The 26,042-nt window shown below is 38.8% G+C and overlaps 1 pseudogene; it reads right to left on the reverse strand.

The window, feature by feature from the left end:
• LOC107938166 (peroxisomal membrane protein 13-like) overlaps window positions 1-26,042 on the reverse strand; it is a 51,173-nt pseudogene that overhangs the window by 3,829 nt on the left and 21,302 nt on the right.

The following is a 26,042-nucleotide window of genomic DNA, read 5'->3' on the forward strand; positions in this document are numbered from 1 at the left end:
ATACACACTCATTAAATTAAACTAATCTTTTGCATATTCCTATGTCAATTCAAACGATTAATTAAATCTAATGAGAACATAAAAGACTATGTGAGGTAACAAGGTATCCTTACCTTGAAATAGTTTAGTCATTATTGCAAATTATGCAAGGCAAGTGTATCGCCAGATACAATGCTAATTTAACCTTCAGCTACCTTAGAAGAATAAACAAGCACTGATTAAGTATTGTGTCCATTAATTACAAATTAATTTATTAGTTCCCTCACAATTATAATGCAAGAATAACCTAGGCATGATTTTACTTAATCAAGCATTTTACTGAGGCTTATAACAGCATAGACACAACTTTAATAATATAAGAGGACAAAATGCAATCAACCCAACACGAATTAAATTCAAGCTAAGCTGATTAAATTAGCCATTCCAAAAACATAAATATTCATAGATATGTTCATCACAAAAAGAACAAAAATTAAAGAGATAGGGAACAAGAATCAAATCCGGTGTTTTTCAGTGGCTTGACTAAGTTACTCCGTTCCCTTCTTTGTTGTCCTTACTAATCAAGGCTGCTATGAACACTCAATTGATGCTCCAAAATGGTTGAATAAGAATCCTTTCTCAAGGGAAGAAATTGGCAAAAGAGCAAGGAACTTTGAATGGGAAAAATGAGAGAAAAAGAGAAAGAGGAGAGAAGAATTGTGAGAGAAGAGATGTGAATGAGGGATGTGTTGAATGATCAGCCAAGGGGGGTTTTGATAGCTGAATGTGGAAGATGAAATTTGCTAAAAATAGCAGCCAAAGAGCCATCCCTTGGCCAGCCTCTTATGTGGCAAAGTTGATGGCTTCAACTTTGCTAAAAATGGCTTGGGGCAAATCTACAAAGCCACCAATTGTGGAGGGGTTTAATTGCAATTCGAAAAAGTTTTCAAGGGCTTCTTTTCAGCTTAAATAATCAGCTAATGAGCTGAATTGGGTCAGCACTTGGACGGTTTGGGGCTGTCCTTTTCTTGGCCAGTTCGGTTTACTTGGTTCGGTTCAATCGGACCACTTTTTCATAATTAATTAATCATAATTTATTAACCTAAATTAAATTGGATATAAATTAAAATTAATTATATTTTGAATAAATAAATATAATTTTGGACCGTCTTAGGCTGAAATTTAGTTTGCCTCTATACTTCAAATTGCTTCTCGGTTTTGTGCTTTTAGCAGTGTCTGCCAAGCCATTTTTCGCCCTTTGTGCAAATCTATTGAAAATAACCAAAATTCATCAAAAATAATTATGAAATTAACTAAAATTTAAAATGTTCATATTTTAAGTGCACTTTAATTATTTTATAAAAATTAATCATTTTTCGACAAGAATTTAACTGAATTCGCATGAATTTAAGTTAAAAAGGGTATGAAAAAGTGTGTAAATTTTTGTGTTTCCAGTCACTTGGCCGTGTGAGCCACATGGCTTGACCAAACGGGTATGTGTCCCCTGCACTTAAGAAAAATGTTGAAATTTCTCGAAAAAATTGTTTGAGTTCTCGATTCAGCCCTGACTTATTTCTAATGTATAAATAGGACCTCGAGGGTCCATTTAAGGGGCAACATGATTGAATTATGATTTGTTTCGGATATGAATAGTAAAAGACATGAATTAATTGTATTTGTTTTGTAAACTCCGGTAATGCTCTGTAGCCCTATTCTAGAGACGGATATGTGTTAGGGTGTTACATTTCTTGGTATTAGAGCTACGGTTTATCCGATTCTCGAACTAACTAAAATTACAAGCTATACATGCCATTATATATAAATTGTGATAGTGTGATATCTCTGATGGTCACTAAACTAACTAAAATTACAAGCTATTGTACCTATCGAATAATAGTATAGCTATGGTGAGTCGGGAATATCATATCCATGAGGACTAAAAGTACTGGTAATGATTGTTTTTGTATTATTTAACCGAAAAATTAATGGGATTGATTTTAATCTAAAATTAATTAACTAATTACTAAGAACGCAACAAAGAATGAATTAGGAAAATATTTGAAGAAAACCTATGAGATAGACAATACCCAGGAAAGAATTCACCTAGACTTCACTTATTATTCTAAATGTGAATTAAACGATTTATTCACTTGCGCCTTGATCTATAGAAATTCCTAAATTATGTTAATATCTCTTTCGAGAATAAGAACAACTGACTCTAGGTTGATTAATTGAAATCTCTTTCTAATTAAAACCCCTATTATCGCATTAACTCAATCTATGGTTTCCCCTATTAGATTTGATTCTAATCCGGTAGATTTATGTCATCCTATTTCTAGGATTGCATGCAACTCCACTCAATTATGCTAGATCTACTCTTAAATAGGGACTTTTGCTCCACTAAAATAAGCATATTAAGCATGAATTAATATCCTGAAAATATTAAAACATGAAATAAGCATACATAATTGAGAACAAGAATCAAGTATTTATCATGTAATTCAGAAATCAAATAATAAGATTCATAAAGGTTTCATCTTCCCTAGGTATCTAGGGATTTTAGTTCATAATCTGGAATAACACCATCTCAAAGTTAGGAAAACAACAAGACATAAAGAAACCCAATAAAACTTCTAAAGAATTTGAATGGAGATCTTTAATCTTGAAGGAGATCTGCTTCTGAAATGAATCGATGGCATTCTTCTCTGCAAGTCCCTTTAGGTCCTCTTCTAGTTTGTATTTATAAACTTTAGAATGCTCAAAATACCTAAAATTTGGTTTTTTTCGCATGAAAAAACAATAAGGTGCGAAATCGACACGAGCTGGCACAGCCCGTGTGGCTCACACGGGCGTGTGACCAGCCTGTGTAGAAATGCCCAGGTTGTGTGGATCCTGAAAACAACTTTTTTGTCTGATTTTGGCCCATTTTCCGCTCGTCTCACTCCCATATGCTCACCTAAGTATAGAAATATGAATATAAAGGATTGGGAGCATCAAATTTACTAATTTACATAATAAATCATCCAAAAATGCATCAAGAATGGGATTAAAAACATGTTACTTTTATAGCTTATCAAATATGTAACGTCCCAAATTTGGGCTTAGAAGAAATAGGCTTCGCGTATCAGAGGAGTTGGAATGTAGTTGTGCAAGTGAATGACACAATTAAATGTCTACTCTGGTGGTTAATGGCCCTGAGAAGTGTTGGAGAAATCTTGGGTTCAAACCTGGGCTTTAGCAAAAATTTTGGTTTTAAGTGAATAAAACCCTGGATGCTTGGAAGTAGGCCTTTTAAATTATTGTGTTAAATAAATGACACAATGGAGCATGTGGTCTAGTGGTTGTGGCGTCATTAAGGTTGCAAGGGAGCCTGGGTTCAAGTCTTGGCTCTTGCAATTTATTTTGGTTTTTATTTAAAGGAACTTAGACTTTGTCCTATAGACCTTATAATTAATTGAGGATATCTTGTGACACAAAAGAGCTTGTGGCAAGGAGGCAAGTGGCGTGTTGAGCTATTGAGGGGGGGCTTGGGTTTGAATTTCCTTGCAAGAAAAACACAATTATTTTGCTACATGGGGATGGTAAGTGGTTGAATTGGATTGAAACTCTCTTGAGGTTGTTGTGGATTTGGTAAAAGGGTGAAGTTTGAACTGGTCATGGTTGTTGAATTGAATTTGAATTGGTGGAAGCTGGAGTAAATTAAGGAGGGATTTGTGGAGAAAATCAAGGAAATTGAAATTGGGAGAGTTGTAACTGAATGGGGAGGTTTGTGTATGACAAATTCGGCTAAGGGTGCTCAAGATCTATTGTTTTTCTTGTGGTCAAATGGTGTTGTGAAGGGGGTTTCTTTCGGGTTTTGGCACTTTGCTTATGCAGCTTTTACCAGTTAGTTCTGTCACTTTTTGCACTTTCGGGTTTTAACTATTGGTTTCATCTTTGGCCGACTTCTCCATCTTCCCCTCCCTCTTCTAGTTTGTTGGTGATCGAGTAACTTGTCTCTCTTTTCTTTCTGTACCTATTTTTTTTGTTAACCACATCTTTTATCATCCTTCCCTTCTTTTGATCCTTTACTAAATACTTCTTCTTTTCTCTTCTCTCATCTTATAACCTTTTCACCCTTTGGTACTGTGATAGTGGTGGCATAACTCTTTTTCCTACCTCTGCTTCCAGCTTTTGCAACTAATTATTGGGCAACCGGTAGGAGCTTGTCTTCCACTCTGTTCTTTTCTTTTCATGGTGTAGTAATCTCTCTTATACCTTTTTACTACCGTTTATGGCTAGGAGCGTGTGGGTACTGAACCTTGCCTTTATCTTTTGGATTCTCACTTCGGGATTAGGGATGACTGCTTTATTTCCACAACCGGTTTCACATTTTCAGAAAGTGATTATATTGGTTAAATCTATATGTGATCGATATTGATATAGGTTAATTGAGTTCGGTTGTATGCAATTCAGTCAAGGAGTGGTATTCAGCCTTTGTCAACAGTTCATTCAGGGTTAATCTCACTCTTGCAAGTAAGGCAAGTGTTGGTGTAATAATTATGTTAAGAGTAGAAAGAGGATGTTAATCCTATTGTTTTGACTAATGGAGTATTTTTGGTGGAGTCTAGGCTTAGGACTCGATGGCTATTTGCGCAACTTCGTTTAAGGTGTGTAATAACACTCTCTCAATAGTTAATCGGCAAAAGCAGAAAAGTCGAAACTTTAGCATTTGAGGCCTCACGAGCGTGCGATCACTCGTGTGGTAAATTGTGCCCAAAAATCAGCGACGATAGATTGTAGAGGCCACCACGAGCGTTCTCGTGCACTTGGGCTGTTCTAGGCCTCATGGGCCAAAATAGGCTGTGTAGGCCCAATGGGCTTGTGGGCCCCGCACGGATATAATCTTCGTAAGTGACAAATAATGAACTGGGCTATGGTGTTCGTATAGCCATGACTGAAATTGGGCTAAATGGGCCACACGAGTGTGTGGGCCCACTTGGGCCGAGTAATGGGCCTTGGGCCTATTTTCACCGTTTTAACCATGTAGGTTACTTGAGTCGCTCGAGGTGAACGCAGACCATCTAAGAGATCGTAATTTGTACTGGGACCCCAAAATTTGTAAAATGATTGTTTTGCCCTTATAGGTAAATGACCTACTTAGACTATGGATTTGATTGATTTGTCCCTAAATTGTATGACTAATTTTGTGCATGACATTCTGCATACTTGACATTCTACTTGGGATTGGATATTGTTATGGAGAAAGAAACCATATCGGTGGTTGTGCCACATATTCTGATATTAGTAGATTTGCTGCGACTCTAGTTAGTACTGCAACCGATGCTAACACTGTAAGTGTAGGGATGGTGTTAGTGATTTATTCCCCACAAGTAGTGCAGGGTGGACAGAGGCAAGTGCAGGGTTGGATGGGTTATCATGCATTATTCATATGGGTTTGATATTGAAATGGGCTAGGCCCAACTGATACTAGTTCTGATATGGGCTAGGCCTAATTGATATTGATTCTGAGATGGGCTAGGCCCAATTGAGACTATGATATATTGAGACCCAAATGTTAATGAACCTAGCTTTGGCCCACATATATTCTGAATTGGACTATTTTGTTATTGAATAGGGCTCAAGCCCAGATTGGTTCTAAATTCTATTTTTGACTGACTGTTTGGATGCCGAGGGAATACACACTGAGTTTTCGTAAACTCACCCCATTTATTAACTGTGCAGGTAATCCTTAGCGATAGATGGATCGGTGCTGTGAGGGACTTAGAGATGGCAACACTGCTTATGTTTTCAGATTTGTTTATTTACTATTGCGTATTTTTTTATATTATTTGGGTTGTAATAAGGCCTCTCTTAATTCTAGTTTTTATTTTAAACTTTGAGATTTTATCTACTATGTTTTATAATTGTTAGAAGTAGATCGCGGTTTTCCAAAACAACAACTATTTTCAAAACACTACGTTTTCGAAACTTAACTTTTAAACATCACGTTTTCGTAAATCGATTACTTTTAAAATTAGCTTCCGCAATTTAAACATCACGTTTTCGTAAATCGATTACTTTTAAAATTCGCTTCCGCAACCCAAAAAGGAATTTTGGGAATAAAATTAATAAGTTTTCAATGTACTACGTTTCAAATAAGAAGGGTTTCTAATGAAAATATGGTTTTTGAAAAACACTTCAATGTGACATGCCAGATTCGGTCCTAACTTCTGGGCCAGATTTGGGGTGTTACAAAATATCCCCACACTTAAACGTTTGCTTGTCCTCAAGCAAAATTCGTGTTTGCTTGTCCTCAAGCAAAATCCTCAACTCACAATTAAAATTAATTTTTCTCAACTTATAATTCCCATCAATAATGTTTCGAAATAATTCACAAATAATCATACATTGATAATTCAACTAAAAGAGCATTAAAGATTCAAACAATCCAAGTCGAGCATTTTTTTAATACATGAAAATATAGGTATTTCCCCTTATCTAAGTAATTACCTTTAATTCAAATCGACAAAAATTGACATCCTCACTAAGGATTCACTCAAAACACTCAAAGTATTTAAGGTTCAAAAATAAGCACTCAATAGTCAAACATGAAAAGTCATTACCACATGCTTGCATGAAAATCAAATCTCCACCACTATAAAGTGAGATGATTCACAAATCAAAAGGTCTTTAAGAGGTTGTAATGGGGCTTAGGTTAAGGGTGTGGAGAAAGGCTGAAAAAAGTTGGTTAAAATCGAGATCGAATTGATAAATTACCAAACTAGAAAATAAACTAATGCTGAATAATTACATCAATCGAAACTTATCAAGGATAACACGAGCTTCTTTTTAAAATATGAATTTAACTATTCAAGCTCAATTAACAAAGAACTAAATAATAATAACTATATATGTATTTTTTTTGTTTTGTTTTGTTTTTTTTTTGTTTTTCTATCATGAGAACAATAAATAATAAGAAATAATTTAGCAACTGAAAAAAAGAGCATAGTTAGGAAATTAACCAAATCAAATCTCGACAAAAAGGGAATTAATAAAACAAGAAAAATTCTCAACAAGTAAAAAAAATGAGTTATGGTTAACATTAATGGGTAAATCAAGAAATGGTGTTTTAGGCTTAAAAAGGTTCACTAACGGTTAATTATGTATATAGGCTTTTTATGGGATAAGTGGGTTAAAACCTAAGTGCCTTTATCATCTCAGTATATCAAATCAAAGGTGTGGTCTCGATATGCATAATCGAAGCAAGTTCTAGAATAACAAAACAATATTGATACACTCATAACCAATAATAAAAATAAGCAAGAAAAATATATGCTCTAAAGGCTCAAAATCTCACACAAATTATGGTTTTTGATGTCAAACTTGCAAATCTCAAACTTCAAGGTAATACCTCAATTCAAAGAAACAACCTAAAAATTTTTAATTCTAAAAATAGACTTGTCATGCTTGATCCTCTCATGTCTTAAAGTTTAATAACCAATTTACAAATATCTATGAATTTAATCTAAAACCTATCAATGAAAACCACAAATCGATAAAAATTCATTCTAATAGAATTATGAGAAAATTACTAAAACATAAGACATAATTCAGGGATTTTCTAATAATTCTATAAATAACCTCCCCACACTTAAGATGTACATTGTCCTCAATGTACGAACATAGATACAATATAATTAGAATATCATAAAAGGGGGAGGAAACTAAAAATGCCCTGAATATTGGATAAAATCCCAGAATAGTGAAGGGTTCTAAGCAAACTACTAAGAAAATAAACACAAGTAGTGAAGAGGATTAAGGGATTATACTCGATTAGAAACAACCATAAAATTAAATATATTTCAAAAGATGAAAACAAAATAAGTCTAAGAAAATAAAAATAAACATAAAAATAAAAATAAAAATAAAAAATAAAATAAAACAAATGGACTCAATGGTCCTCATCATCAGACACGTCAGTGTCTTGAGTCGTCAGCACTGAAGAGGAGAAATGGAGATGCTAACATATCTGCTGCAGTGTCACATCAATATTGTCGAACCTTTAAACGCAATACTGCTCAAAGTGAGTGAACCACTCGGGGAGGTCCGCTAAAGTAACAGTAGAGAGAATAGGGCGGTGACTTGAAGGTGGAGGCTATGGTGGATCCTCGTGATGGAGAGGAACATCATCAGTGAAGTCCTTAGGTTCATTTTGAGTGTCAAAATGAAACAATGGATACCGGGGAGGATCCACTCCATGATGCCGCTCGATCATCCTCATATTAATCATGCTCGAGATTTCCTGTGGGGACATCTGGCCGAATAAGGTAAGTGTAGAGAACTACTCTGATGTGTCGAGAAGATTGAAGTGTCGAGCAAGGTGAGTCACATGAGGGCCTAAACAGATGGGGCCCTTCTTGTTGTGGTTAGTCTAATGGCGGAAGGCTAAGGCAATGAAGTACGCCAAGTTAAATATATGCCCGATGGCCCTGCTCCATAAAAAGTATGCATCATGAGTACTAATGACTCCAGTGCTCTCTCTCCGACTAGTCAAAGTGTGAGCTAAAAGGGAATGAAGATACCGTAAAGCTAAAACAACCCGATTTTGGGGCTAGTTGAAATAGTGGTTTTCAGACCACGAATCTAATGTAGGAAAACTTGTTTTTTATTATATTTTCATAGTTTACAATTTCTTGGAATGATTTCGTTAAAATTTCATTTGAAAATTTTGACGTTTGGGCACTCAATTTAGTAAAAAAGACTAAATTGTAATGAGTGGAAAAGTTGAGTTCTACTTCTTAAAGGTGTCCAATTGCTATAATATTTTAAATTATAGGTCCTTAGTTGGTAATTAGACCATTGGATAAGTTAGTGGACAAAAATTGACATGAATAGATGAAATTTCAAAGTTATGCATTAAGGGCATTTTAGTCATCTGGTAAATAAATGAATAAAAAGGGAAAATAAAGCTAAAATTTTTGTCCATCTTCTCCATGTGTTGAAAATTAAAAGGTTACCATAGCTCGGGTTAGTTCAACTTCCAAGCTTGATTGTAAGTACATCCTAGCCTCGTTTTTAATGCTCTTTACATTTTTGAAGTCGTTATCATCCGATCTAGCTATTTCTACAATTAATTTGAGATATGAATGAGGTCTAGGGTTTGATCCATGTTAGATATTTGTGCGTTTTGGTGTCTAATGGTAGATTATGCAAGTTTAATGTTAGATAAACAACTTTTACTAGGTGATTTTTGATGAAAATGTTAAAAGGACCTATTTGTAAAAAGATTTCAAAATGTGTGTAAAAGTGTGATTTAATGAAATATTTATGCTGTTATAAGCATGTATATGGTTCAGCTAGGCTTGGGTAACAAAGAAATTGAATACATTTCGATTTACGAGCCTAAGGACTAATTTGAAAAAATGTGAAAAGTTAGGGGCAAAATGATAATTTTGCCATAGTATGGTTTTCAGACCGAATCGAGCAATATGATAATTAAATAATTTAAATTTTCTATTATAGATCAAGAAAGACGATGTTCGAACCTTGATCGGGGGAAAACAAGGTTATTGATGATTAGATTCATTTTCGTTATTTTGTGCCGAGGTAAGTTCTTATGTAATTAATGCATTGTTATTTATGCGTTAATTACTTTAATATTGTATGAATTATGATCGACCATTGAGTGTGCTCGAAAAAGTTACGATAAACGTGAAATGCTGATTGAACCTTAGGAATAGATAGGATACAAATGTCATGACGTTAGGGTTACTGAGACTATATGTAAGACCATTCTAGGATATGGCATCATTATGAGACTTCGTGTAAGACCATATCTAGGATATGGCTATGAGATTTTGTTTAAGACCATAGCTGGGCTATTGGCATCGATACAAGTCCCATGTAAGACCATATCTGGGATATGGCATTGGCGTGGTACCTTGTGTGCGAGATACCCAAGTATCCTTTAGTATTCCAAGTGGTTCAACAGGAACTGCAACAAGAATTGTCAAAGTTGTGAAAGAACAGGTTATGTTGTAAACTGATATAGGTATGTACATAAAACTCATGCTTAATGAGCTCGATATGTGATGAATCCCTCGGTAAGGTTGTGAAGAGTAAGTTTGATTATGAGATTATAATGAAATTTAGGTTAATTTACTTCAAGTTAACTGTATGTTAAATGTGATTCTATAATGCTTATTATTTGCATGGGAACTTACTAAGCTATATAGCTTACTCCCTTTCTTTTCCCTTGTTTTATAGTGTCACCAAGCCAGCTCGGGGATCGAACACTGTCGAAGATCCATTCACACTATCAACTTAACATTTTGGGTACCAATGATTTTATTGTTTTGAGTTATAGCATGTATAGGGACTTGGTCTTTTATTTGGCCAAATGTGTTGGCTTATGTTGGTTGATAATTCATTTTGTAAATGGCCACTGAAATTGGCTAATATTGGTTTAAGTATATGCATATGATGATGCCTTTCATGGATGTGGAAATTTGTATGGTTTAAGTTGAATAGCATGTGATGGTTGTATGTGATAGATGATAGTATGTGAATGATGTGTGGATGCCTTGTTTTTGGCTGATTGGGTTGAATGTATATTCTTGGATTGGTATTATATGTTGTTGTGTAGGTTGTGCATGGAAATGTGGCAAATAGGCTTGGTAAATAGCCTTATTTATGTCCACATGGGTAGACACACGGGGTGTGTGTCTAGGCTGTATGTGACACACCTCTTGCCCCATGGGCGTGTGATCCAGCCGTGTGTCCCCTGCACCTTAATTGTTGCAAAACTGAATGCTCAGTATCGATCACATGGGCAGAGACATGGGTGTATGTCTCAACTATGTGGACAACACAGCCTCACACACGGGCGTGTGCCCTGGCCATGTGAAGTTTGCACCTATTTTATGAAAAATTAGGAAAATTAAATCGACCACACAGCCTAAGCACACGGGTATGTGCCTTGGCCGTGTGACTTTTTTTTTGTTCATCGATGAAAAACAGACAAACTCACGGGGTCTGGACACTGGAGTGTGTGACCACACAGCATGCCCACACAAGTGTGTCCCAAGCCACACGGGCGTGTGACCTTTGTTTGATAAATTTTTTTTCTAAGTGTTGTGAAATTTTCCAAAGTTCTCGGTTTAGTCCCGAACCACTGCCAAAGCTTATTTTGGGCCTCGTAGGCTTCTTATAGGGATGAATTGAATGTATGTTAAAATTTTTAAATTTGAAAGGAAACTTATGTCTCGGTTTTGTATGTTTTCTTATGTTTAATTTCGGTAATCCCTCGTACCCTGTTTTGACATCAAATATAGGTAAAGGGTGTTACAAAAGCTGGAGGAAGAGAAGTTGCCTTCGAGTAACTCACGTCATAGGGTGTCTGACTCGCTGTAAGCTCTGTCCAACAACGAGATGGGGTGTAATGGATGTGCCTGTAACACCCCAATTTTTAGGACTTCTGTGAATTTTGGTGAATTTTAGAATTTCTGTGTTTTCACTGTTTGGCGTAGGTTTAATTATGTTAGTGGGCCTCTAGAAGGCCCAAGCTTAAGCTAAAACCCGGTAATTTTAAGTGATTTTAATCCATAGAGGAAAGAGTTCTGGTTAACTGGGCTCTTAAGTATTATTTGGGTAAAATAAGACATAAGGAAGCAAGTGGCAAAGTGGCATGTGGCGCCACTGGGAAGGCTATAAAAGTGGCGTGTAGAAGTGTAGGAAGAGCCCAGGTTCGAGCTGCAAGACAAGCAAATAAGGTGTTTATTTTTGTGCACAAAAAGGGGAGGTGATGGAACTCAAGGGGGAACTCTGTTAGGGAGAGTTTAAGATGATAAAGGGATTGAGTAAGGATAAGGATAGGGGAGGAAATCTAGGAGCTGATCAAGGAGCAAGAGGTGGCCGGCCAAGGGACTTTAGCATAGGAAATTCGGCTAGGTATTGTAGTAGTAGGAATTTCAGCATTTGGGTGTGTTGTGCCGTTTCTCTGACCATCCTTCCTCCTCCTCCTTTCTTTTCTTTTTCTCTCCATTTACTTTTTCCTCTTCTTTTCTCCATAGCTGAATCCTTCTAACACTTTACTCTTCACCACTTCCTTATTCTTTTTATTTTTAAGCCTTACAGCCGAATATCACAAAAGTCGAAGACCCGAAGGTTTATATTGTCTATGCCGAATTCTCCTAGCAAATCTATTGATTTCTTTTTCGTCTTTCTTCATCCTTGGTGATCAACTCTTTCTTTTTTTGAACCCCAAACCTCTGTCGACAAAGCCACTACAAAACCCTCATATCTTCTTTACTGTTACTAAAAGCCGAAAACCCCATATTTTAGGGGCATAGCCAAATTTTTAGATCATTAAAGGATCGAATTCTGCTAAGATTTGAGGATTAGATCTACATCAGAATCAAATAAGAGCTTAAGTGAAATAGTTGGCTGAAGAAATTGGTGGTAAGTTTTCAAATGTATTCTTTATTACAGGAATTAGAAAAACCGAAATCCCTAAAGGCTTAGGGAGGCTATCGATTGGGCTTTAAGGCTCTAAGGGTTGTGACAATTGTTTATTATGATGATAGTGCGATTTAGAGGCTGCTGATCAGAGGCTTGGACAAGGGGAAACGACTGAATCTAAACACAATCGCTAATTTCGGCAAACGTAGGTTCGCTAGTGCCTAAGGTGCTTTGGGCCAAATATGGTAAGGGGTTAGTTATAGTTCATTTTTAGTAGTTAGATTAACATGTTAGTAATCTAATTGTAGGCAGTTCGTGTGGGGATCTCGTCAGCATATCGTCACAAATCAGGTGTGTAACTGACACCCTCTCATAGACTAGATCGGCAAAAGCCGAAATGCTGAAAAGCTGGTATTTTGGTGGGCTTGCGAGTGTGCGAATGCTCGTAAGAAAGACTGATTAACGTATTTGGTAAATTCAAGTGTTAAGACTGTAGAATGCGATATTTTGGTGTATTATGACGTTTTGGGCTTAATGGGCCTAAACTGGGCCAATAGGCCAACAGGCCCACTTTGGTTAAAAGACGAGGTAAGTGTTTCTGAATACTTGGTAAACTCTAAAACAGCATGAAACCCTAGCCATAGGTAATAATTACTGAAATACCCTTATGCATGTAAAATTACCATTATACCCCTAGATGTAAATTGACCATTATACCCTTAGGGTTATTTTTTACTAAAAAGCATGATGACCTGATTCTATATGATGTATGCCATGATTGTGTATCTGTTGCATGGGGGCATGGGTTATATTATGAAGGAAGCGTCCTAGTGGCTATGCCACAAATTATCTGATCTGGTGGCTCTGCCACATATATCTGTTCTGGTGGCTCTGCCACGATTATCTGTGTCTGGTGACTCCGTCACATTATCTGTTCTGGCAGCCATGCTGCATATTTCTGAGGCGTGTAGCGGTTCGGTGGGTCGAGTAGTCTCCCTACATGGTGAAGGGTTGGTAAGGGGGTGTATGTGGTTGGTTATGGGTTGGGTTCTCCATATACATGAAATATCTGATCTGATCTGTTATGGGCTTATGGGCTTAATTCTGTATTCTGTTCTAGGCTAAGGCCAATTTATTCTGTTTTTGTGGTTTGAGTCGATATGGGCTATGGTTGGGTTAATTTTACACATTGAGTTTCCCCAAACTCATCCCCTATTTTCATCCATGCAGGTAATCCCCAACCATAGTGGGCTTGGACCTGTGAGGGATTCGGAGTGGCCACGCGAGTCTGCAAATTCAGTTTCTTTCTGATGAACTGGACGTCCTTTTATTTTCATTTATGGTTTTTGTTTTTTCAAATGTAATAAGGCCGCTCAATTATTTTATGGTTTTGATTTATATTTTATTGTAATGAACTTAATTTATATTAACTATCAGAATTGGGTAGATCTATGGCGCGCTTTCAAAAACATAAATTGATTTCAAAGTAACACGATTACAAGCAAGGCTTCAGCTATGATAACGTTTTCCAAAATCAAATATTTTTTTCTCTAAAAATGAACATAATTACATTCGTAACTTAAAATTATACACGATGTTAGAGTGTGGCAATGGCGATGTCCATGTCTAGGACTGGATCCGAAGGGAGCTTGGTACTTAAGTAGTCCGATGGACTCACCTCCTCTTTTTCGGTCTCCTACCTGGTGCACAGCTTCCATTCACTTTAACCCTTAATGAATTAATCCTTTGAACATCAAGTACGATTTCCTGGACTAAGAATAGAAAAATGTTTTTAACGTTTCGATGTAGCACGTCTAATCCGGTCATAACGTCTAGACCGGGTTTGGGATGTTAGATTTAGTGGTATCAGAACCAGGTTGCAACAACTCAGCTGTGGAATGGGTTTACAAAAAAAAAGATTTTCAAAAAAAAATTTTGAATCTTCTGAAGGTGGCATTCCGAATCTCTGGCCCAAGCCTGTAAGTATTACTCTGAACTTCTTTGAATATTTTATTGAAATATCTGTCTGTACTGAAAACCCATTAGGATAGGATGATATTGAAACCTTAGGAAAATTTTGATAAGAGACTGAAACTGTAGCTAGACTTCGATTCTGTGAAAACAAACTCTGAATTACTGTCTGGTTCATAAAACATCTGTAATAAGAACTGGAATATTGAACTAATGCATAAAATTTGTAATCAGATAATACGATATGAGTACAAGAGCTACTCGTGGAAGAGGCTGTGGATGGGGCCGAGGAAGTGCTCGAGTGAGATCTTCGTCTTCGGGACATATGCCAGCGGCAGATGCACCGGTACCACCGGCAACGGAGGTGGAGTCTCATGACCGCAGTGCTGGGGATGATGCCCTGTCACAGGCAATGCTTCGTGTTCTGGAAAGGGTTGCCAGGGCAAGTTCGAGCAACGGAATTCGAGGGTCAATTTCTGAACGGCTCAGGCTAATGGAGCGGAGATTTTTAAGGGCATGTCCGGTGTAGCCCCAATGTGGTGAAATATTGGTTGGAGGCCACGGAACGGATTATGGACGACTTGGACTGCTCGATAGAGCAGAAGCTGAAAGCAGGCGTATCGTTGCTACGAGACGAGGCCTATCAGTGGTGGCTCACTGTGAGAGAAGGGACCCCAGCTGATAGGGTAACTTGGGAACTGTTTAAGACAGCCTTTAAAGGGAAGTATGTTGGAGCGAGTTATGTGGACGCCCGCAAGAAGAAATTCCTAAATCTGGTGCAAGGAGGTAAAACAGTTGCCGAGTACGAGGCCGAGTTTCTGAGGTTGAGCCGGTATGCCGTGGGCATAGTTGCTACAGAGTATGAGTGAAGTGTGCGCTTCGAGGATGGTCTTAGAGATGACCTCAGGGTGTTGATCGCTCCGCAGAGGGAGCGAGACTTCGCGGTCTTGGTGTAGAAGGCAAAGATAGCTGAAGAGGTTAAGCGTGCTGAAAAGAAAAATCGGGAGAAGGATCGGAACCGTTTTCGAAGGGATTCAGGACCCTCGAGTGGTGCAAATAGGATTATTAAGAGAGCAAGAGTGGAGGAACCAGTTCGAGCAGTGCCGATGAATATGGTCAGACCACCAATCTATGGAGACTGTGGCAAGGTACATTTGGGCGAGTTTAGGAAACTCTCTAGTGCTTGTTTCCGATGTGGATCTATGGAGCATAGAGTACAGGACTGTCCTCAGAAAGCTGATCAGGTTCAAGTTACTGAACAGAGGATTGCTCAACCTGTAAGAGGTGGACCCCAACCACCGAGAGGACGTGGACAAGGTAGGGGTGGAATTGGAAATGGTTGAGGTCGAGGGGTACCTGGCAGGGGTGTCAAAAATGCTAAAGCTTGACAGCCAGCTTTGGTGTATGCAGCTCGTCATCGAGAGGAGGGCGACGTACCTGACGTCATAACTGGTACGTTCTTGGTTTCTGGCATGCCATATACTGCTTTGGTGGATATTGGATCTACTCATTCCTATGTTGCATGTGCCATATCTGGGTCGTTGGGTGTGCACTCTGAGAAGATTGTGAGTGGAGTATCTGTGTTAAGTCCTTTAGGTCATTCGGTTAGGGTAGACAAACTGCATAGGGATGTACCCTTAGAAACTCAAAGTAGGATTTTCCCTGGGGATCTGATGGAATTACCATTTGGAGAATTTGACCTCATACTGGGAATGGACTGGCTTGTTAAGCATAAAGCGACTTTGGATTGTGCTGCTAAGCAAATGGTGCTAAGGACCCCGGGGGTGAGGAGGTTATGATGATAGGTGAGCGAAGGGATTATTTGTCTAATATGGTGTCGACATTGAGGGCCGAAAAATGGATTCAGGAAGGTTGTGAGGCCTATATGGCATTTGTAAGCCAGTCGGAAGAGGAGGGATTGACAGTGGATAAGGTTAGAACTGTAAAAGAGTTCCAAGATGTTTTTCCGGAGGAGCTTCCAGGATTGCCTCCGAACCGGGAAGTAGAGTTTCGAATCGACTTGTTACTTGGAACGGCGCAAGTGTCTTTCGCACCGTATAGAATGGTACCGAAGGAGTTGGTGGAGCTAAAGGCACAAATTCAAAATTTGTTGGATAGGGGCTTCATTAAGCCAAGTGTGTCTCCATGGGGAGCACCGGTGCTATTCGTGAAGAAGAAGGATGGTACAATTCGGATGTGCATTGATTATCGCCAGTTGAACAAACTGAAAATTAAGAATAAATATCCACTGCCAAGGATTGACGATCTGTTTGACCAGCTTAGAGAGGCTTCTGTATTCTCTAAGATCAACCTTCGATCTAGATATCATCAGTTAAGGGTCAAGGAGACAGATATCCATAAGATGGCATTCAGGACTCGGTATGGTCATTACGAGTTTCTGGTTATGCCATTTGGGCTGACGAACGCTGCTGCAGCATTTATGGATCTAATGAATCATGTGTTCCAACCATTTTTGGATCAGTTCGTAGTCGTCTTTATTGACGATATCCTGGTATATTCTGAAACTGAAGCAAAGCATGATGAGCATCTCCGTATAGTGCTACAAGTGTTAAGGGAGAAGGAACTTTATGCGAAGTTTAGCAAGTGTGAATTTTGGTTGAGGGAGGTAACTTTCTTAGGACATGTGGTCTCTGCTGAGGGGATTAAGGTGGACCCTTAAAAAATTGAAGCGGTTTTGGAGTGGAAGCCGCCTAGGTCAGTGTCAGAAATACGGAGTTTTTTAGGATTGGCAGGATACTACAGAAGGTTTGTGGAAGGTTTTTCTGTGATGGCAGCACCTCTGAAAAAACTCATAAGGAAAGGGGTACCGTTTGTATGGACTGAGACCCAGCAGGAAGCCTTTGAGAAGTTGAAGAAAGTTCTAACTGAAGCACCTGTGTTAATTCAGCCAAAGTCTGAGAAGGATTTTACTGTTTACAGTGACGCATCACATGTAGGTTTGGGCTGCGTGTTAATGCAGGAGGGTAAGGTGATTGCATATGCATCACGACAGCTTAAGCCTCATGAGGGGAACTATCCTACGCATGATTTGGAGTTGGCAGCAGTGATAGTTGCACTCAAGATTTGGAGACATTACTTGTACGGAGAAAGATGTATTATATACACGGACCATAAGAGTCTTAAGTACTTGTTGACTCAGAAGGAGCTGAACCTTAGGCAAAGGAGATGGATTGAGTTGCTTAAGGATTATGATTGTTTGATCGAGTATCACCCAGGAAAGGCTAATGTGGTAGCTGATGCCCTAAGTCGTAGAGCTGTATCTGATCTGAGAGCAATGTTTGCTCGTTTGAGTCTGTATGATGATGCCAGTTTGTTGGCTGAATTGCAAGTAAGGCCAACCTGGGTGGACTAGATTAAGGAAAAGCAGTTGAAAGATGAGTCTTTGGTCGCTCGTTTTCAACAAGTTAAGGAAGGGGAAACTTCTGAGTTCGGTTTAAATGGTGATGGAGTTCTGTGTTTCCGAGAAAGAATTTGTGTTCCGAGGGACTCTGATTTAAGGTAGACAATATTGAAGGAAGCTCATGGGGGACTTTGTGCCATGCATCCTGGAGGGAATAAGTTGTATCATGACTTGCGAGAATTGTACTGGTGGCCTGGACTTAAACGAGAAGTAACAGAGTTTGTAGGAAAATGTCTGACATGCCAGCAAGTGAAAGCTGAGCATCAATTACCTTTTGGACATTTACAACCAGTGAAAATACCACTTTGGAAGTGGGAGAGGGTAACCATGGACTTTGTGAGTGGGTTGCCTTTGACACCATCGAAGAAAGACTCAGTATGGGTGATTGTGGATAGGTTGACCAAATCGGCCCATTTATACCAGTACGTACTGACTTTTCGCTTCAAAAGTTAGCCAAGCTGTATGTGGCGGAGATTGTATGACTTCATGGAGTCCCAGTTTCGATTATCTCTGATCGGGATCCCAGATTCACATCTCGGTTTTGGCAAAGGTTGCATGAGGCGTTGGGGACGCGGTTGAACTTTAGTACGGCTTTCCATCCCCAAACTGATGGTCAGTCGGAAAGGGTCATTTAGATTCTGGAGGACATATTAAGGGGATGCGTAATTGACTTTCGAGGTAGTTGGGAGGATTACTTGCAGTTGGCAGAATTTGCATACAATAACAGTTATCAGGCGAGTATTCGAATGGCACCGTATGAAGCACTGTATGGACGAAGGTGTCGTACACCTAGTTGTTGGACGGAGCTAGGGGAGCGACAAGTTCTTGGACCGGAATTGGTGGCAGATACTGAGGATAAGGTCAGAATAATTAGGGATCATTTAAAAGAAGCATCTGATAGGAAAAAATCGTATGTAGATTCGAAGCGTAAGGAGATTGAGTACTCAGTAGGGGATATGGTCTTCTTAAAGGTTTCTCCCTGGAAGAAGATATTGAGGCTTGGTAAGAAAGGCAAGTTGAGTCTGCGGTTCATTGGGCCTTACCGGATTTTGAGGCGAGTAGGCCCAGTGGCTTATCAATTGGAACTGCCTCCTGAGTTAGACAGGATTCACGATGTTTTTCATGTCTCTATATTACAGCACTACCGTTCTGATCCTGCTCATGTCGTACCAGTCGCAGAAATCGACATTCAAACTGATTTGACCTTCGAGGAGGAGCCTGTGCAGATACTGGCTCAAGATGTTAAGGTTCTCAGAAGGAAATCTGTCCCATTAGTGAAAGTACTTTGGCATAATCATGGCAGAGAGGAAGCTACGTGAAAGCTAGAAGAGGCGATGCTACAGCAATACCCTCATCTGTTTGAATCAGGTAAAATTTCGAAGACGAAATTTCTTTAAGGAGGGTAGAGTTGTAACGCCCCAATTTTCAGGGCTTCTGTAAATTTTGGTGAATTTTAGAATTTTTGTGTTTTCACTGTTTGGCGTAGGTTTAATTATGTTACTGGGCCTCTAGAAGGCCCAAGCTTAAGCTAAAACCTGGTAATTTTAAGTGATTTTAATCCATAAGGCAAAGAGGTTCTGGTTAACTGGGCTCTTAAGTATTATTTGGGTAAAATAAGACATAAGGAAGCAAGTGGAAAAGTGGCATGTGGCACCACTGGGAAGGCTATAAAAGTGGCGTGTAGAAGTGTAGGAAGAGCCCAGGTTCGAGCTGCAAGACAAGCAAATAAGGTGTTTATTTTTGTGCACATAAAGGGAAGGTGATGGAACTCAAAGGGGAACTTTGTTAGGGAGAGTTTAAGATGATAAGGGGATTGAGTAAGGATAAGGATAGGTGAGGAAATCTAGGAGCTGATCAAGGAGCAAGAGGTGGCCGACCAAAGGACTTTAGCATGGGAAATTTGGCTAAGTATTCTAGTAGTAGGAATTTCGGCATTTGGGTGTGTTGTGCCATTTCTCTGACCATCCTTCCTCCTCCTTCTTTCTTTTCTTTTTCTTTCCATCTACCTTTTCCTCTTCTTTTCTCCATAGCCGAATCCTTCTACCACTTTACTCTTCACCATTTCCTTATTCTTTTTATTTTTAAGCCTTACAGTCGAATATCACAAAAGCCAAAAATCGGAAGGTTCATATTGTCTGTGCCGAATTCTCCTAGCAAATCTATTGATTTCTTTTTCGTCTTTCTTCATTCTTGGTGATCAACTCTTTCTTTTTTTGAACCCCAAACCTCTATCGACAAAGCCACTACAAAACCCTCATCTCTTCTTTACTGTTACTAAAAGCCGAAAACCCCATATTTTAGGGGCATAGCCGAATTCTTAGATCATTAAAGGATCGACTTCTGCTAGGATTTGAGGATTAGATCTACATCAGAATCAAATAAGAGCTTAAGTGAAATCATTGGCTGAAGAAACTGGTGGTAAGTTTTTTAATCTATTCTTTATTACGAGAATTAGAAAAGCCGAAATCCCTAAAGGCTTAGGGAGGCTATCGATTGGGCATTAAGGCTCTAAGGGTTGTGACAATTGTTTATTATGATGATAGTGCGATTCAGAGGCTGCTGATCAGAGGCTTGGGCAAGGGGAAACGACTGAATCTAAACACAATCGCTAATTTTGGCAAAGGTAAGTTCGCTAGTGCCTAAGGTGCTTTGGGCCGAATATGGTAAGGGGTTAGTTATAGTTCGTTTTTAGTAGTTAGATTAACGTGTTAGTAATCTAATTGTAGGTAGTTCGTGTGGGGATCTCGTCAGCATATCGTCACAAATCAGGTGTGTAATTGACACCCTCTCATAGACTAGATCGACAAAAGCCGAAAAGCCGAAATGCCGAAAAGCCGGTATTTTGGTGGGCTTGCGAGTGTACGAATGCTCGTAAGAAAGACTGATTAACGTATTTGGTAAATTCAAGTGTTAAGACTGTAGAAGGCGATATTTTGGTGTATTATGACGTTTTGGGCTTAATGGGCCTAAATTGGGCCAATGGGCCAACAGGCCCACTTTGGTTAAAAGACGAGGTAAGTGTTTCTGAATACTTGGTAAACTCTAAAACGAGCATGAAACCCTAGCCATAGGTAATAATTACTGAAATACCCTTATGCATGCAAAATTACCATTATACCCTTAGATGTAAATTGACCATTATACCCTTAGGCTTATTTTTGACTAAAAAGCATAATGACCTGATTCTGTATGATGTATGCCATTATTGTGTATCTGTTGCATGGGGGCATGAGTTATATTATGGAGGAAGCGTCCTGGTGGCTATGCCACAAATTATCTGATCTGGTGGCTCTGCCACATATATCTGTTCTGGTGGCTCTGCCACGATTATCTGTATCTGGTGACTCTGTCACATTATCTGTTCTGGCAGCCATGCTGCATATTTCTGAGGCGTGTAGCAGTTCGGTGGGTCTAGTAGTCTCCCCACATGGTGAAAGGTTGGTAAGGGGGTGTATGTGGTTGGTTATGGGTTGGGTTTTGCATATACATGAAATATCTGATCTGATCTGTTATGGGCCTATGGGCTTAATTCTGTATTCTGTTCTGGGCTAAGGAAAATTTATTTTGTTTTTGTGGTTTGAGTCGATATGGGCTATGGTTGGGTTAATTTTACACACTGAGTTTCCCCAAACTCATCCCTTATTTTCATCCATACAGGTAATCCCCAACCGTAGTGGGCTTGGACCTATGAGGGATTCAGAGTGGCCACGCGAGTCTGCAAATTCGGTTTCTTTCTGATGAACTAGACGTCCTTTTATTTTCATTTATGGTTTTGGGTTTTTCAAATGTAATAAGGCCGCTCAATTATTTTATGGTTTTGATTTATATTTTATTGTAATGAACTTAATTTATATTAACTATCAGAATTGGGTAGATCTAGGGCGCGCTTTCAAAAACATAAATTGATTTCAAAGTAAGACGATTACAAGCAAGGCTTCACCTATGGTAACGTTTTCCAAAATCAAATATTTTTTTTCTCTAAAAATGAACATAATTACATTCGTAACTTAAAATTATACACGATGTTAGAGTGTGGCAATGGCGGTGTGCATGTCTAGGACTGGATTCGAAGGGAGCTTGGTACTTAAGCAGTCCGATGGACTCACCTCCTCTTTTCCGGTCTCCTACCTGGTGCACAGCTTCCATTCACTTTAACCCTTAATGAATTAATATTTTGAACATCAAGTACGATTTCCTGGACTAAGAATAGAAAAATGTTTTTAACGTTTCGATGTGGCACGTCAAATCCAGTCATAACGTTTAGGCTGGGTTTGGGGTGTTATAGTGCCGATATAGACGTAGAAAGTTCTCGACACTCATGAACTCCTCAGTGTAGAATCTGATAGTAGCACCGAACTCGTGGACACTTATCTGGTGCACCAATCCACCAAGTCAAAAAGTGATGGTGCTTGGCTCGTCATGAGTCATCATGACCTACTGTAGAATAAATGTCGTGCAGGACTCCAAAGTAGGCTTCATGTAGGTGGGCTCGATGATGGAGAAGAATCTGTCCCACGGAGCTGTGGTAATGAATGCGTGAACATCATCAGCTAGTCGGACCTGCCCCAATGTGGCTGGAAACACAAAAATTTACATACTTTTTCATACCCTTTTTAACTTAAATTAATGCGAATTCGGTTAAATTCTTGTTGAAAAATAATTAATTATTATAAAATAATGCAAGAGCTAGAATGAAAGAAAACTATATGATAAAAAAGGAGAATCAAAACAGTAAAACCAATAATAATACTAAGATAATGACAAGATAAGAAAATGAAGCTTTTTCGTAAGAGAGCAGTAAGTCAACAACGAGTACTAGAACTATATAAATGCTGCAGAATAATAATAAGATGAACAAATAATGAATCATAAAAATAACAATAAGAGAAATAAATAATTATACTAAATAGTAATATATAATATAGCAAAAAGAAAAAAAAAGAAGAATGAAAATAAAAGCTAACCTAATCTTACTGTACTAAATAAGAAAATAAACATAATCAAATAAGGAGAATAGTAAAAACACTAAAATGGGATAAATAAATAAAGGAAATAACATAAACATAATAGTAAAATAAATAATATAAAATAAATAAAATAACTAATAATAAAAATAAGAAAAAGGAAAAAGGGTAAAAGGGTAAAAGGGGAAACCAACTGAACATCGGACGGTGACTGGAAGTATGAGGCTAGTGCAAACAATGATGGGTGGGGCCAGGTCGTGCGCCGGTCGTGGTCGGCGTAAGGGTGAGTGTGCGTGATGGGTGTGTGAACATGAGAGAAAAGAGAGGATTAGGTGCGATGGGTTTGGGTGGCTGGTCAAGGAAAGGAAAAGAGAGAGGAAAAAAGGGGGCAGTTGGATGATGGGGAGAAAAAGAATGGGATCGGGTTTCAGTTGGGGAAGGGGAGAGAAGGCTCTGGAAGGGAGAGGGAAGGGTTGTAGAGTTCGGGGGTGGAGGAGCTACTGTGCGGGTTGGAGGATAAAAATTAGGAAAAGGGAGGAAGGGAAAGGGAAAAAGAAGAGGAAAGAGATGCTAGTGTAGCTCGAAACAAGGACGAATGGTGGTTGTGAGGGTGGTGGAGAACGACGGTGGCCAGAGTTACAAGGTGAAGGCTGACGACGGCTAGGGTTTCGGCAATTTGAAGAAGATGAAAGTAAAAAGAAAAAGTTATGTTTTGGGGTTAAAATAGGACACGGTGGTAAGTTTTCAGCCCGTGTGCTTAAAAATACAAGCCTAGTCTTCACACGCCTCAGACAAGCTCGTGTGTCCAAACTGTGTGGAACACACGGCTGTGTCGCATGGCTATGTGCAATCTCATTTGCTTCTCCCACACCCGTATGACCTTTCACACACTCATGTGGCTTGGCTGTGTCTTGCACACGGCTTTGTACATTGCTCGTGTAACTCTCTGACTTGTTTTAAAATTGGAAATATTAGCTCCAGATTTCACATGGCCTAGGACACGCCTTTGTGTCCTGGCTGTGTGGTCCACACGGCTGTGTCACACGCTCGTGTGGACTATTTTAGGACGTGTCTCTGTTGATTTTTGGACGCCTGTGTGTCTAGGCCATGTGGGTTACACGGCTGTTTCTATAGCCCATGTAACTCACTGTTGATTTCTTTAGAATTTTAAAACTAAGTCTTAAGATTGTACACGGCTAGCGACAGTCTCGTAAGTCCAGGCCGTGTGGGTTTTAAAAACTCATTTTTTTTAAAAAAATTCATGAGATAAAATTAAGAAATTAGCAATGTTAAAGCTCGGGTTGCCTCCTGAGAAGCACTTATTTAAAGTCTAAGCTCGACTTACCTCAAATTTGCACGGTCACGGTGGTTCACGAAGTTGAAACTCCTCTTTCTCGCTGTCAATTCTATTATCAAAATAAGGTTTGAGTTGAGTAATATTTACCTTAAAAGTGTCGAATTCAGAATGAGTTACCTCGACTGTATCGTATAGGAAGACATTCAATACCGTAAAAGGAGTTGTTCCATTTACATTAAGCTCTGAATGGCAATTTGAGGATCTGTTTTATTTAACAGTACCTGGTCTCCAACCTTAAATTGGTTCGTTCCATCCTTCTGCTTGTCATGGCGTCGTTTTGGTTTTGCATCGTGTATTCTTGGTTTCTCCTGGACATGTGTCCGCCATTTGTCTAGTTCATTGATGTGTAACACTCGTTCGTCATGAGTCATTCTGTTTCTGTCACATGGACTGGAATGTGGCTCCATCACATTTTTCTGAGGGGTTTCCTGCAAAGAAGGTTGAGCCACAATGTTATTCATATTAACAGAACTCGTATAACCATCTCAATCACTAGATGTCTTAACAGATTCACGAGCTTGGAGTTTAATCCTGTCATCACCTACACGAAGTATTAATTCACCTGTACCAACATTGATAGTAGTTTTTACAGCTGCTAAAAAGGGTCGTCCTATGATTATCACTATCCTCATCTATGTCTAAAACAACAAAATCCGTTGTGGATATAAATTATCAATTTTAACGAGAACATCTTCAATAATACCCCTAGGAAATCTAATGGTTCTATCTGCTAATTGAATACTCATCCTAGTTTGTTTGGGTTTCCCAAGACCTAGTTGCTTAAACATTTTATAGGGCATTGCATTAATACTTGCCTCTAAATCAGCCAAAGCATTATTAACATTTAAACTACCAATTAAACAAGGAATAGTAAAACTCCCTGGATCTTTCAATTTGTTGAGCAATTTATTCTGCAAAATGGATGAGCACACTGCATTTAGCTCCACGTGCGACGAATCATCTAACTTCCGTTTGTTTTCCAAAAGATCCTTTAAAAATTTAACTGAATTGGGCATCTGCGAAAAAGCTTCAATAAACGGTAAGTTGATATGTAACTTTTTTAAAAGTTTAAGAAATTTACCAAATTGTTTGTTAGTGTGATTGTAACACCTCTAACCCATATCCGTCGTTAAAATAGGGTTTCAGAGCATTACCGAAACTTTCAAAACATTTTGAAATAATTTATGTAAATTACTATTCATTAATCAAGATCATTAAAAACGTCCCTTGATTGGACCTTCAAGGCCAAAAATGAGTATTACAATCAAGTCGAGACTTAATTGAAACCTTTAAGAATTTTTTGCAAAATTTAAAAAATTTTCCAAGGTGCAGGGCTCACACGCCCATATGGTCCAAGGGACATGCCCATGTGACCTTAGTACACGCCCGTGCTGCAGGCCATGTTCAACCCCGTGTAACTCTCTGACTTGTGCACACGGCCATGCCACACACCCGTGTGCTATGCCGTGTGGTCAATTAATTCTTTTCTAAATTAGGTGCATGTTTCACACAGCCAAGACACACGCCCATGTTCTAGGTCGTGTAGCACACACGGCTGAGACACACACTCGTGTCTCTGCTTGTGTGGTCAATTCTGAGCATTCTGTTTCTCAAAATTAAGGTGTAGGGGACACACAGCCTAACCACATGCCCATGTACCAAGCCGTGTGTGACACACGGTCTAGACCTATGCCCGTGTGTCTCCCCATGTGGATAAAATAAAGTCTTTTCCTAGCTTCATTTGTCACCCAAATTTACCATTTTTCTGCTCTAAAACATACCAAGTACATTCCAACCAATTCAAGTATTCAAATTTAACAAATTCCATCATTCCTCATGGCATACCATTACATGCATACATGCTTACAATCTTACCTTGATTCAATCCATATATTAAACATAATTTGAT

The sequence above is a fragment of the Gossypium hirsutum genome, chromosome A07, assembly GCF_007990345.1.
Source record: "Gossypium hirsutum isolate 1008001.06 chromosome A07, Gossypium_hirsutum_v2.1, whole genome shotgun sequence".
NCBI classification, from domain to species: domain Eukaryota; kingdom Viridiplantae; phylum Streptophyta; class Magnoliopsida; order Malvales; family Malvaceae; genus Gossypium; species Gossypium hirsutum.